At 39.3% G+C, this 13909-nt stretch overlaps 1 long non-coding RNA gene across 2 annotated transcripts in view; it reads right to left on the minus strand.

Moving 5' to 3' along the window:
* Positions 1-13473, minus strand: part of LOC134172749 (uncharacterized) — an 88748-nt gene extending 75275 nt beyond the window's left edge. For both annotated transcript variants that reach the window (XR_009967996.1, XR_009967995.1), the window contains exon 1: positions 10941-13473. This is a non-coding gene — a long non-coding RNA (uncharacterized LOC134172749). The remainder of the gene's footprint in view (positions 1-10940) is intronic.
* Between the last annotated feature and the right edge of the window lie 436 nt (positions 13474-13909).

A 13909-nucleotide genomic window follows, 5' to 3' on the forward strand; every position in this document is an offset into this window, starting at 1 on the left:
GTGTTATCATTCTCTGTTCCTGTAGCAAATGTGTTAATAATACAATAGATGGATTTCAAGGCTGCAGTCCAGTGTCCTCCACCTGTTGTTTTTATTTTTTAAGAGGAGAAATGACACAGCCTGAACAACATTGCAGCATGGAAAATTTGTTAAATAATAGTATTCAACTCTAAAATAGTGTATGAGTCTCCTCTCTGCTTGGGATTCAATATAATTTCTATTGTCCTGTCTGTGGAGGTCACCTCCTTGTTATCAATTCCGGCTAATTAAAAGATTAAGAGTTCAGGAAAGTCATTCTGAGGACTCAGCTATCACTAGCACTAACAACAGCTGGCAAAGTAGTGACATGTGGCTGAATGTCCTGACCCCTTTCTCTTTGCACAGCTTTCAAGTTTATCAGAAATTTCAAGGGACTGGACCCAATATTTAGCACAGTCCTTTTTAGTTCTATGGCCTATGAAATTCATTTCCACTCTTCTGGTGAATCTGCTGCTACTGATGTTTCACAAAGAACAGCTTTCCAAATGACTGCTGTATGCAAGCCCTTGTTTCCAGTAACAACCTCTTAATGCCCACTAAAAATATTATCATCTCAATCTTCAGGGGACATACACATGCACAATAAAAGTCACTTCTGCCTAAGAGGTAGGTCACTGCTTGGCAGTAACATGTTACCCCATGACACATTTTTACTTTGCTTTTTCAAGGCAGCACTAGCCACCATATGTTTAGCCTTGATGGCTTCAGTATCATGATGGCAATATTGTCATTTCCTAGTGCTATAAAAGAGACCTCATGGGCCTCTGACTGTTCTAACACTCAGCACTAGAGAAATCCTGGTCTGCTGATGCTATTGCTCTCTCATACTGAACAGAGCCTCCCTATCCAGCCTGGCGATTGCTTCATTGATGGTATCACAGTAGGGAGCAATAGCCAGGGTTTAGACATGAATAAGAGCCAGGCAAAGTTCAGGCAGTTTACTTGGAGCAATGAATACCCCATGCATTTATAGGCTGTTTAATCATCTGAGGATCTGAGCCTCATTCTTTTCCTAAGCAACTTTTTTCTCTGGATTTCCCAGTCACCTTGCCCAATTCAGCATCCTACCCTGATTTTGTGAGCTTATTCCATGCAAAACAATAGCCTCTGTGTTAAAGACTTCTCACAACGTTAACCTTCCCTGAAAGTGCTTTGAGAGACATTGATAATAAGTACTATGAATTGCAAAATACATTAAGTTTTGGAATCATTTCCACATGACTTGGTTCACAGTGGGCCTTCTCTCAGACACTTACTGTAAAACACACTCAGTCACAACCTATCTCAATTTCCAACATGAAACATCCTGTAACGTTTTGTGTTTCCACCACCCTCATCCACAATTAGAGAGACATTCTAACAGTGACACATACGGCAAGATAGAGCAATTTTGCCTGCTAGACCATGAGCAGTAACTTCTAAAGCTCTCAGCAGCTATGAAGAGATTTGTGAAGACCACTTCCCATATGCCAGGCAATGACCTCACACCAAGAGTCCTGCTCAAGGCTGAAGTTTGTCAACCTGACATGAGAGGAGTTCAAGTGCTCCACATGGAACCACTTTTAACAAAGTGGAGCTGAGCCTGCCCAGCCATTTTCTGGGAGACCTGGAACAGGGCAGCATCTTAAAACCTCCTGGCAGCCTCCTGAAAATCTGCATCCTTCTGAGAGACATGAAATAGAGTTTGGAGAGCTACACAAAGCAACTTTGACAGCTTGCATATAGCATGCACTCTGAACACTAAATTCTGGTTTTCCTAAAGAAGATTAAGGAAATGCTTAAAGAGTCCTAGTTTATAATCCAGTGATGCCCAAAATCATATAGGACATTACATGGTTATTTAGTTTCAAGTATGGGCATTATAGGAGGTATAACTTTACTGGTCAGCCAAGATGATCTGCTGAAGGCACATCTTATCACTAAGCTCACAGCAGTGGGAAGGAAAAGAAAAAGGATGCAAAAAAGAAAAATGTCAATACGCAGGCAGAGCACAAATAGATGGTACCTTAGTGTGAGGAGCCTATCTTGAAACAACAGCAGTAACAACAGAGTAAAAAAAATGTGAGAGGGCCCAAATTGTTTCCTTCTGAGGAGTTTACCAAAGAGACAAGATGCTCTCATGGCAGTAGAAAAGTAATGACTAGTATAGAGCAGGAAAGTGAGGTCCTGTCTATATTCTCATAAAGTGAAAAGAGAAAGCCTTCAATAGGAATTTAAAAAGTAAATAATAATTAGAGCTAATAAATCCAAAGACAACTAAACCCTGCCCCTTTATTTTGCTGCAAACTATCAGAAACATAAACATCTTAGCACAATTATTTCTATCACTATCCAGGGTTGATTTTCTGGTTCTCAATTTAAAGTTCTTTGAAACAACCAGACCTAAAGATAGTCAGATTGCTCATCTTCCCCAGACTAAAAGGACTGGCTGACAGCCGTCTTGGTAGAAAGATTGGCAGTCTTCCATAATAAAGAGTTTATGTCTGGACCCTGTATTAATAGCTGTAGCCCCTGAACCAAAAGGATTTTGTTCTAGTAAAAACTGTCAAGCTGACAACTCTGGAGACTGAGGTGTCTCATTTATTCACAGAACAATTAAATTATAGAAGACACTGGGCAGATTCCTCTCAACTATGCCTTTCAGGTATTACTTCAATAAAAATCTCTGTTCTGAGGCATCTATGCTATGGCGTAGGTGGATTTTTTTGTGGCTTTGGATGAACCTGTCAATGGAAAGAGGCAATTATTGCAAATCCCTGACTACAGATGTGCTATGGGAACATCTGTCTCAGCAGGAAAGACTGACATCCAAGACAATTTGCAAAAGTCAGAGAACAAGCAACAGATGGCAGCAATTTTCAGTCACCAGTGACTGGCTTGGGTTCCTTTCTGGCTAACAAGTGTGAATGGCTCAATTACCTGGCAAGTTCCCTCAGACTTCAGCATCTACCTGAAGTTGAGAGAACTGCGCACTTGGTCACAGTTGGTTTTAAAATCAGCTAATAAAAACAGAGCTAATAACAGCACTCAATACCCATTCAGTTCAGAGATGGAGAAGCACGGATCCTTAGCTGCTCACAAGCTCTGACCCTGCACCTTGTCCAGTGGCCAGAGTGGTGGTGTACATGCTCAGTTAAAAGGTGCAGGTTTTTCAGTACAGTTCTGACTTTCTACCACAGGTCTGACAGACATACAAAGAGACCAACAACTAGATGAGTCAGCCTCCAGCAAAAACGCAGAAAATTACTCATTTTGTGCACCTATAATTAGTACTTCCTGTGCATGGAAACATAGAAAAGCACACAATCATACAAGCACTTCATCTACCCAGTGGCAAAACCAGCCTACTGCCTGAAGACCTCTCCCCCTCCCTGAATCTACAGAGCAAGACAAAGAAACATTCAGGGTTCCTGACAACCTAGTTCTTCCCCAGCACATGCTAAACAAAACCCTGCTATCTAACAGGGAGAGAGGATGAATTAACATAACCAGCTCTCCACACAGCAATTAGCAAATGAAATCAAAACAAAGGAAATGTCCTCCATTAATCTTTCCCTGCCAAAGAGCACCTGACTGCCACATAATCCACGACAATTAGCCAAATAATGGGAGCGCAAGAGATTTATCTTGAAGTAGAAATTAGGGAGGGCACGATTAATGTACTGTACACCAGGAGTGCAGGCAAAAGCTCTGCAATGTTTGAGGAAACTGCAAAGCTTAGTAGCCTGCAATCAGGTTGCAACACATACACCCCGATATACTCCTTTACCATATCCTGCATAAGTCTGATTGGCATATGGGAGGATCAGAACTCATACCCAAACTTACACAGACAAACTTCAGTGGTGTACCAAACAGATTTACCAATATCTTCTATTAAGAGGGGCAACTGGCAGCAGTACTTGAAAAATGTGGGGACAATACCCTTAAACAGTACAAAGGTATGACAGATACAAAGGTTTTCTATCATCCAACAGGCTGGTGCAGAAGACGTTTAAGGAGATTTACAAAGATTGTGATCTCGGCCATGAATAGCTGTGCCAAAATTTTCCTGTGGGACAGTAAACAATTTATAGTCCTGTGATATTAAGTGTACTATGTCACACGGTAGGAACTGGATTCAACAAAAGACTTATTCCAAGGATATTTTCAACACTACAGAAAAGAAGACTTTAACCAAGAGGAATGGGAAGAGAACAGACTCTGCACACTACTAAAATCAGTGCTGAAGTGGTGTGAAAATACCTTCTTGTCATCAACTTAAATATCAGCTTATCAGGCAAGCCAACAGAGAATTTACTTTGGGCAACTGGTCTCATAGATGTTGCTGTTACAGGGGCTCTTAGGCATTCAGACAACTCAAGAGGAGTTCTGAGGGCTCTGTAACAGATTTAGTCTTTCTCTACTCAGAATACACAACTTCACAGATTCCATCAGCTGCCATACCACTGTATCTTGCCTGTGCTCCAAACTTACGTCTCATGTCTTTTCACACAACAAGTATAACAAATATGGAAATTGAAACGGGATGAACACACAAGTCATTCCTGGAAAACGCCTGGGTAGGTTCAGATTCCTAAACCTATAATCTTGCAGTTGACATGTTTCAATAGAGCAGAGAACTTGCTTCCAAGATCCAAAGTCATACTTCTAACCAGAAAAAATAAAGTATCTTTCTGCCAAAGAACACTGCATGTAAATGAGGGAAGGGAAAAAAAAAAAGTTCACCTAGAGGAGTTACTAAAATTTCACCAGGGATTGAGAGCAATTTGAAAGCGTCTACTCAGTAACAATGTTTTGGTTTAGCTTTCTCTCCAATTCTTCCCTACAATGTATTCCTTTTGTTTCTCCTTCTTTCCTTCCTACCTCCTCCCTCTCTTCCCCTTTGGAAAATCTGAAAATCTTTTCTCTGTCACCTTGTCCTTTAAGCTTCACAGGGAGGACATGTTCACCTCTGCAATATACTATATAGATCTCCTCTAAGTGCTTAGTATACTCAAAAGTGGGGGAGTGAGGTGGCAACATTAAAGAAAGTAAGAAGCTACCTCCAATGAAGTAGTTACAGCTATACGACAACATGAAGTTTCAGCTCTCTTGAAGTTCTTACATATTTAATCCTTTTCATTTCCCTGGAGTTCCATCAGCTGACCCAGCAGGGTCACTTTGCCCCAGTTGTGGGCAATCAGAGGTGGTTCCCCACAAAATCAGTTGAGCTGTTTCTCTAGCTCACATAACACTGCCTTCACCATTGCTCTCATGGATCTCTTTCCTTTTTTGAACAGTTAATTTACTGTACTTCATCAGTATTTTTACAAAGAAATGACAGAACAGAACAGAGGGTACCATGTGTCCCCTTTCCAGCATACAGCAGTCATATTTACCAGGCACTGAAGATTAATGAATCTGGAGCTGTTTGCTACTCTCCAAAAGTGTGAGCATGTTCTTGCCATCTCACACTGGAGAGCTAGTTCTGAATGTGCATGAAAAGACAATAGTAGGTGTCCCTTAGTGCTGCTTTCTGGGGAATCCTTAAACAGCAGCAGCAACACCAAAAGACTGTGCCAAATCATTCCATTCTTAAGGGGACATTTACCACCTCCTCCCAAAGAATCTGTTTCCAGCCCCTTACAGTCAATACATTCCCATGAGAGAAATCAGCACAGACCTGCCAACACAGCCCAGCACAAGCTACAGCTGCATCATCTAGCCACTTAACAGCAGTCTTTCTGACAGCATTTGTTTCAAGGAAACTAAGAGAAAATAATAGCATTCAGCCACTTTACAAGTCCCACAGCCTTACAAAATGGAAATGGAGGGCAGAACCTCAGAGATGACCTAAGGCTAGTGGCTGCACAGTTAGCCTATGAAGCTGTTTTCATGTTAGTGCACCAATTGCAAAGAAGTTACTATTTGTCATCAATTCTTAACCACTGCAGTATTAACAGGCTTCTTCTTTGATGTAATTCTAATTCATATTTTTAATGTCCAATCAAAGGCTAGAGTTTTAATTTCCCACATAGCTGGATGAAATTCTTTCAACATGAAGGCTCTCTCTCTCTGTTGTCCACGTATAGGGATAAACGCCTAAACTTACTTGTTCACATAACATGAGCAACAAACATGGTGGAAGGCAGCAGCCATAACAGCATGGCCTGGCAGAATTCAGTCTGGTTCAGGCTGAACAAAGCTACAGCCACACAGGGCACTCTTGATCACCTGTACTCTGCCCCTAAGCAGGGACACTGTTGTACTTTAATTCGACAGCAATAAAATAAAGGGGCATTTAAAAAGAAAGCTATATGTCAAGAATTTCTTCATAACAGACAGATTTTTTGGAAAGAACAAAGTTCTCATTATACTGTCTGTTGAGATTCTTCTTTGTAAAACTGTGACAAATCTAATAGTGCATGGGGGGATATTTTTTAATAGAGCCAACAGATGGATGAGGTTTTAGAGAGGCAGAGACAGAAACATATAAACTTCAGCCAAATGTAAAGAAAGAGAAACTGCCTGGGAAAACATAACCGAAAGTAACTCAGCATGGCTTAGTACTGGGAGCTGAACTTGCAGCTTTGACAAGGCTGACTTTAAGGCGACCTTCAGTGAAGCTTCTTAACAGTGTATGCTGGGCAATCGCTGGTAAATCTTTATTAATTTTAATTGGCGGCACCCATTTATAAGAACCATTAAAAAGGATAAATTGAGCCCATCCGGCGTAATGTCTTTTGTTAATTAGTTTGTCAGCACTGTTTTAATATCCCCTAATGACTTCATATTTCAGGGCTGACATTAAAGGAGACGCTGTGAGAAAGGAAATGGTCTTATCACCATGTACATTTTTTTCTTTTTTTGAACAAAAAGTGTCCTTCCAGGCCTGACCAAGGTTAGGTGTCATTTAACTCAGACAAGCAGGTAGCACAAGACTTGGAAGGGCCCCCTCACCCTATCCAAACTTCACCTTGCTACTGACCAGCATGCTCTGCTGAGATTTTCTCTTTTTGCAGACCCACACAACAGCAGAAGAAATTAAAAATCATCAAGTCACCAAATTCCCACCCTTCCTAGCTCTTCATGGGCTTGTATCCAGTATCAAAGCACAACCATGTGGGAAATATATGGGAAAAACCCAACATACATTTGCCACAACACCTCCCTTTAGTAAAAGCAGGTTAACCCCCTACAAACCTTAAGTTCTTTTGATTCATAACAACATGCACAGCACCGATATCCTCATCTGTCTTGGGGACCACAAACTTACAGATGAGAAGCTGATAGGATAAGAGCATCAGTAAAGAATGCTTCGTGTATGAATCTGATTTGCAAAGGAAGACAGAAGAGAAATTATTTCTCTAGATATGAAGCTTGGTCTAGAACAAAGAGAAGGGAACAAATCAGTGATTTTGGTGTCAACGGTTCTCTTCTTCCTCCCTTGTGCTCATCATGTATTTCTTGGACTAGCACACTCAACCTGCAAGCACGGAAGACAAGGAACTTGAATTCAGAAACAAATGTTGAAAAAATATGTTTTTTCTGCTTCTAATGAGTACAGTATATTAGACCCTTATGTCTCAAGTAGGTTATGAAGATTTTCTATTAGGTAATAAAAAAAATGTAGCACAAACATTTAACCCTTTCTCTTGAATATGTATGCAGCTGATATTTTTTATTCAAGGCGGAAGTGCATAAGGTAAGGGCCAGGAGAAGGTCAGCTGCAGCAATCACAGAAGGCAATGCAACCCGTGATTGTCCTAGAGCCCCTTTACGAAGTTAACTTGATTTTCTTAGACACCATTATCTTTCTCACTGTTCTGCCGCACATTAAATGTCTTTGAGCTGGTGAACACAGCAAGGGAAGTACTTCCTCACTGTGAGGAGTTTTATCCCTGCTCAATTTCCTGCAGTGGCTTGATCAGTCAGGGGGAAGATCATGAAATAACTTAGACGTTTTGTCAATGAAAGGCTTTTTCTTGAGAGCTGGATTCTATAAGGGCTTTTTCATTGAAGTTTACAATAAATGAGCAATACGAGGAAAACAGCATCCTCCCCCAGTTAATATCACATTTGATGCTTTGGGTTCTAGTGTTAGATTAATCCACGAAAGGGTGAACTGAAGAAGAGAGAAACAGCTAATAAGAAAATCAGCTTTTCCTTTATTCATTAATCAAAAGGTGTTTACATTTATGCTGGTAATGGTAAAAGGAAAATTAAATCTTTAGCAAACAAAACAGATCTTTTTTGGTTTCCCTGAAATTTTAGGGTAACCCATAAATGGCTCTTTATAAGCATCATACTGAGAATTGTAGAGAGATGTGTTCTACTTTGCTAGATCACCTTTGAGCAAAACACAAACGAGTAATAACTGTAAAGCCTGAATTAGTTACTAGTTTTATTACTGAGCAAAATCCTTGCCTCAAAGTCAATGCAAATCTTTCTGTAAAGATCTCAAGAACTAACAGGTTTTACTTTTTCCATTAAAAGTTAGGGCTAATGATTTCACCACAGATTTTTTTCTTTTGATGAATACACAGTCACAGCACTTGAATATTAAAAGCTGCTCTATGATCTCCCAAAAGCCATCCTATTGTCATTGCAAGCTTGTGCCATGTTTCATGCAGATTTAAAATTTTCAGGGGACCGCTAAAACTATGCCCTATGTGAAGCACACAGTAAAAGCATGCCTAGGGTGAAATAGATATTCCCAGCAGGCTGAACACCTCTTTGAATAAACTGCCTTTACAGCTAATAAAAGTCTTGAGCTTTTCCTCCAACCAGCCTGTCTCTTGTGCACTGGTGTGCTCTACAGAATTCTTTCTTTTATAATCAAAGGTCTGTATAACACTGCCAGCATAGTTGGTACTTAGTCTCCATTTTGCAGCTCTGACAAATACAAATTTACATAATAATCCTTCATTTCTGTAAAACACCATTATTCATGACAAGCATATTGCCAGTCTTCACTAAAGAACAAAACCTTCTATTTTCATTGACCCAGTATTTTTAGCATTTGTTGTACAAAACCTCATGCCTTAATTACTCCTGCTATTGCTAGCCAGAAAGTGAAGAGAGATTATCTTCTTCATATGCATTAACACAATGACAGTTGAAACTCACCTGGGAACTGAGAAAGAAGGCATCTAATATTCCTGTTTCCAGTCTAATATTCCTGTTTCCATGTTTCCAGAAAAAAAAATTTCCTGTTTTCTCTGTAAGAGTCAGAGAAAAAGAGAACAGTATCTACCACTGCCCAAATGTGGCCAGCTTAGGCCCATGTCTTCCAGTCTATTCTCATACATATTCCAACACTATTTTCACTTCATGGTATCTTTCCTTTCATATAAAACTTTCTGTCTTCCAATACATCATTCTTGCTTCTTGTCCTCACAATTTAGGTATCCAATAATCAAATTTTTAAATACTAATAAAATGCCTGTATTTTAATAAATTATTTAAAGTTTGAAAATGCAAACCCTGTGCCAAATATATTTCAGGTATAATAATAAATATAAACATATAAATATATAAATATATATAAATAAAATATAAAACTAAGATTTTTAAAAAAAATTAATACTTTATCGTAGATTTTTAACGTATTTTTTATCCAAAATTCAGATTGCCAAATCCAACCACACACACACAGAGCACCTAAGAAATGTACCACCCATGAAAGTAACCTGACTAGTATAAATAAGCGTATGCAATTAATTTTATGAATATATATGAAGTACAGGCAGGCCTCACCCATGACATACAGACCCTGTGTGTGCCAGCTGAAGTTCCCTGACCAGTACTCCAGGCTGCGTCTGGCCTCATTACCTGCCAGGAATTGTTGAGGAACTTACACAGATTTATCTGTGTTTCTGGATTATTCAGTGCACATGTTGAAAGTTTTCCTTTCCCTGACAGAGCTTCAAGCTGGAAGAAGTCAGAGATCACAACTCCTATTTACAACACTTTTTTGTTAATAAATCTCTTATGAATTATAAAATCAAGCTGTTAACTTTAATAGCAGAGAACTACACACAGTATATCTACTTCACACAGCTCAGTCACGTGCACACCAACACACCAAGTTGTTGTGACCAGATTAGAGCAACAGCTGGGAGGCCAACCCCAGCCATTTCATCAGAAGCAGAAGATTGTATTGATACAACAAGGTCTTCCAGGCAAACATTCAGAAAGTGCTTCAAGCCGTCCCTTGTTTCAACTGGTGTGTACATATATACACCTCTAATTCCTGTCTGCAGATAGCAGCCACCGCTGTCTCAGATGTGGTGTGAGTCACACATCCCACTGTGGATCCTGATGTTTGCTGGTGGCTTTCAACAGATTTGGCTGACTCACATGCTAATTTATCCATGCTTGTGGATTACTAATCTCTGGAGTTTATCGGGTTTTGGGAGACTTTCAGACATGACCTCTCAGCACACACTTTTACCCTTTGACTTGCTGTCTCTGGTGTCTACTTCTACCTCCACATTCATAAATACCTACAGAAGCCACTCACATGGAAGGGCTTTTCCAACACACAGGACATCTGACACTTCCAGGAAAAAGCAGAGCTATTAGATGATACCATGTGAACTGTACTGTTACGTGCAGTAGCTCAAGGAGACAAGAGGTACTAACAGACCTGTGAATATCAGAGTAAAAGCTAAAAATTGAATTGTTTACAGTGGATTTGTTTGCTGTTGTTTTGTCTGCTTTGTTTTTTTGTTTTGTTGTTGTTGTTGTTGTTTTAGGAAAACAACTAATAATAAAAGGAAAACAAAGGTAAAGTCAATCAATTGGGGTTTTTATTTAGTTCATTATTTAAATAAGAGATTAAAAACAAGTCCAAAATCCGGCATTTTTAAATCATTCCACAGAAACAACTTTGAAAATAACCTGAATTTTGTTACCTGTTTTGATCATTCATCAAGAGATCATGGGCTAATTTTTCGTCAGAATCAGCTTTGTAGATTACATCTCAGCACTGGAAAAAACAGTTGCCTGCTTTCCCCCATGGGAAAAAAAACATAGAAGGAAACAAAATAAATCACATCACATTGCATAAAATCACAAATGTCATTATCTGCAACCATCATATGCTATTATTTATCCAGCAACTTCTTAGTCCTGCATCATGCTCAGCATTCAGCATCAAAGGAAAGCACTGCTGTGTTAGCTTGCACTTACAGTTACAGCTCTCAAACCACCTCACAAAAACTGCTCAATATCTCTATCCTCATACTGCAGAGAAGAAACTGAAACATAAAGATAAGTTGTTTGATTCTGGGGGCAGAATCAGGATAGTCCTGTTTATATTTTCCCTGGAAAAAATTAGTAAATTTTTCTTTTCTTGATATGGAGGATTAGAAAGTTAAGGCTGCATATTTCTCAGCTCTCTTTTGACAAGAAAACTACTAATCCTTCCCAAATTCCCTTATTTTCTTCAGTATTCCACTCACCCTAACTTTTTCCTAAACCAATTCTTGGTCACAAGTGATAGAAACCTTCAGTACAAATCTTCCCAGTGAAAAGTTCCTTCTCTGGCTTTAGGCCACCACTTATAATCTCACAATTTTCTCTTAGTCCACTGCTTTCCATAATTAAAACAATCACAACTGTAATACAAATAATTTCAAGAATAAAGTAGTTTTATAATGAAGTTCATAAAGGACTAAAACTTCAGGATTAAGATTAGTATGTAAAAGGGGGGGAGGAGAGCCTGGAGACAAAGAAATGCACTTACAACAGGCAGAAAGGTGTTCTTTCTGGTCCTGGTTTTGTTGGGCACCACTCAAAGGCAGGCAAATACTTTGCTAACTACAAAGAAGGGTTAAGTGGACCTGAGGCGTCAATTCAAGCCCAGACACTTCACACGTCTAGCCCTGATAAGGAGATGGAAAACCTCAATTCAGTGTACTTAATCCTCAGAATCTCTTAACAAGCAGCAGTGAGGGCTTTTGGAGACAACCTGCATGATCTCATCGACTGGACCAGGGCAAATGATAAAAAATTCATTTGGAAAACATCAAACTGTGTGGACAGTCCACACACATTCTGGATGAGCTGGTTCTTTGAGATCTAACTGTTGCTTAGTTATACCGGTCACAGAAACAGCTCTTAATTCCGCCAGACAGAGATTAGGACACCAAGAGAGAACCTTCAGAAAGGTTCAGGACCTTGAACTAATTCAGTTTGTGCTATTCATTCTGCAGAAAGAGCATGTGCAAAACTCTCTGCCCCTACTGTACCAGGGTGATACAGTAATATGAGTTCACTCACATGAATGAACTCATGATCTATCCTGGCAGAAAGGGCAACTGTTCAAAAAAAGTTTTTCACAGGTAGAGAAAAAATCCTCACAAAATTGATCTATTAATACTGTTTATACAGATTTCTAGAGATGGCCTAGCTACCCAAAGTACAAATAATTTATATAACAGTAGAATTAATACTCACTGAATCAGCTATGCAAGGAATAGGGATCACTTTCCTCTTCATAAGAAAATAAACCTGACACTGCCCTCATCCATGCAGAAATAGCAAAGCAGGAGTTGTGAATTCCTCTGCAAACTGAAAATCAAACTAATTCAGCAGAAACACTTTGTAAGATCTATAATATACAATACACACATTATAGATCTTACAAGAACAAGGATTCACTTTCCTATTGGCATGTGTTTACCAAGTCTTCAAAATGCCTCAGAATCTGATGAAGCATGGGCTAGATAAATGGACTGTGAGGTGCACTGAATACTTGCTGAACTGTCAGGCTCAAAGGGTTGTGATCAATGGCACAAAGTCCAGCTGGAGGCCTGGCACTAATGGTGTTATTCAGAAACAGAAAGAGGCAGATACAACAATAAAAGAATCTTTAAATCAGACTGTAGTTTTCAAATAGAGTAAAAATAGCCTTTCAGCTACCTTGACAAGTTATTTTACCACTGTAAATCTAAAAGAAAACAACATTCTCAGGGACATGGGTTAGTATTTTCACTAACTGATCTTTTCCTTTTCCTTCATTTTCACTTTTCCTTTTTCCATCAAGCACAGCTATTATAAACCAAAATGCAGAAAACTCAAACCACTTTTGTAACAAAATAACTATAAGAAATTTCAAATTCCATGCTAATATTTATAAATACTAAAATGTTATTCTTTTTCACTGGTGTGACCAAGAAATCAGTGTTTTGTTGTTGAAAGCCCAGAGACTGGGGGGTTCTCAAAATTTTTACTATGCACAAGGAAGCAAGAGTCAACAACATAACTGTGTTGCAGGGAAAGCAGAGTTGAATGAATACTGCAAGTGCAGAGCTTCTGGCAGGAGGATTACTCAGCAGAGGGAGCAGTTGCCCTGAGTCACCTTTTTTTCCTTCCAGCATTAGCATTGCTGTAGCAGCAAATTATGGTAAAAGGAGTTTGTAAAGCAGTGTAAAGTCGTTTTTATTAGCCTAAATATGATGATTGGGAAAAAAAAAAAGCTTTCAAGAACAGGAACACTTCCTGAGTACATATTGAGAACAAAATCTCTGTGCTTACTTAGATAGGCACTGGTAAAGCATCCAGGAGAAAAAGCAGCTGGTACCTGTGAAGGAGAATGTTGTGTGCTTTTTTTACACAAAAAGAGATAGATAATTTCTAGTGTGAAACAGTAAGAGTGTGTGTCGTGCGTTCAGCAGTAGCAGTAATTTTTCTCCTTCTTAGTAGCTGGTGCAGTGCTGTGGTTTTGACTTTCAGACTGGGAATAGCACTGATAACATGGATGTTTTTAGTTGTTGCCCAGTAATGTTTAGTCTGACCAAGGACTTTCTGAGTCTCATGCTCTGCCAGGGAGGAGGGGATGCTGGGAGGAAGCAGAGCAGGACACCTGACCCAAACTGGC

The sequence above is a fragment of the Pezoporus occidentalis genome, unplaced genomic scaffold (genome assembly GCF_034315485.1).
Source record: "Pezoporus occidentalis ecotype Australia unplaced genomic scaffold, CSIRO_AGI_Poc_V1 ctg47, whole genome shotgun sequence".
NCBI classification, from domain to species: domain Eukaryota; kingdom Metazoa; phylum Chordata; class Aves; order Psittaciformes; family Psittacidae; genus Pezoporus; species Pezoporus occidentalis.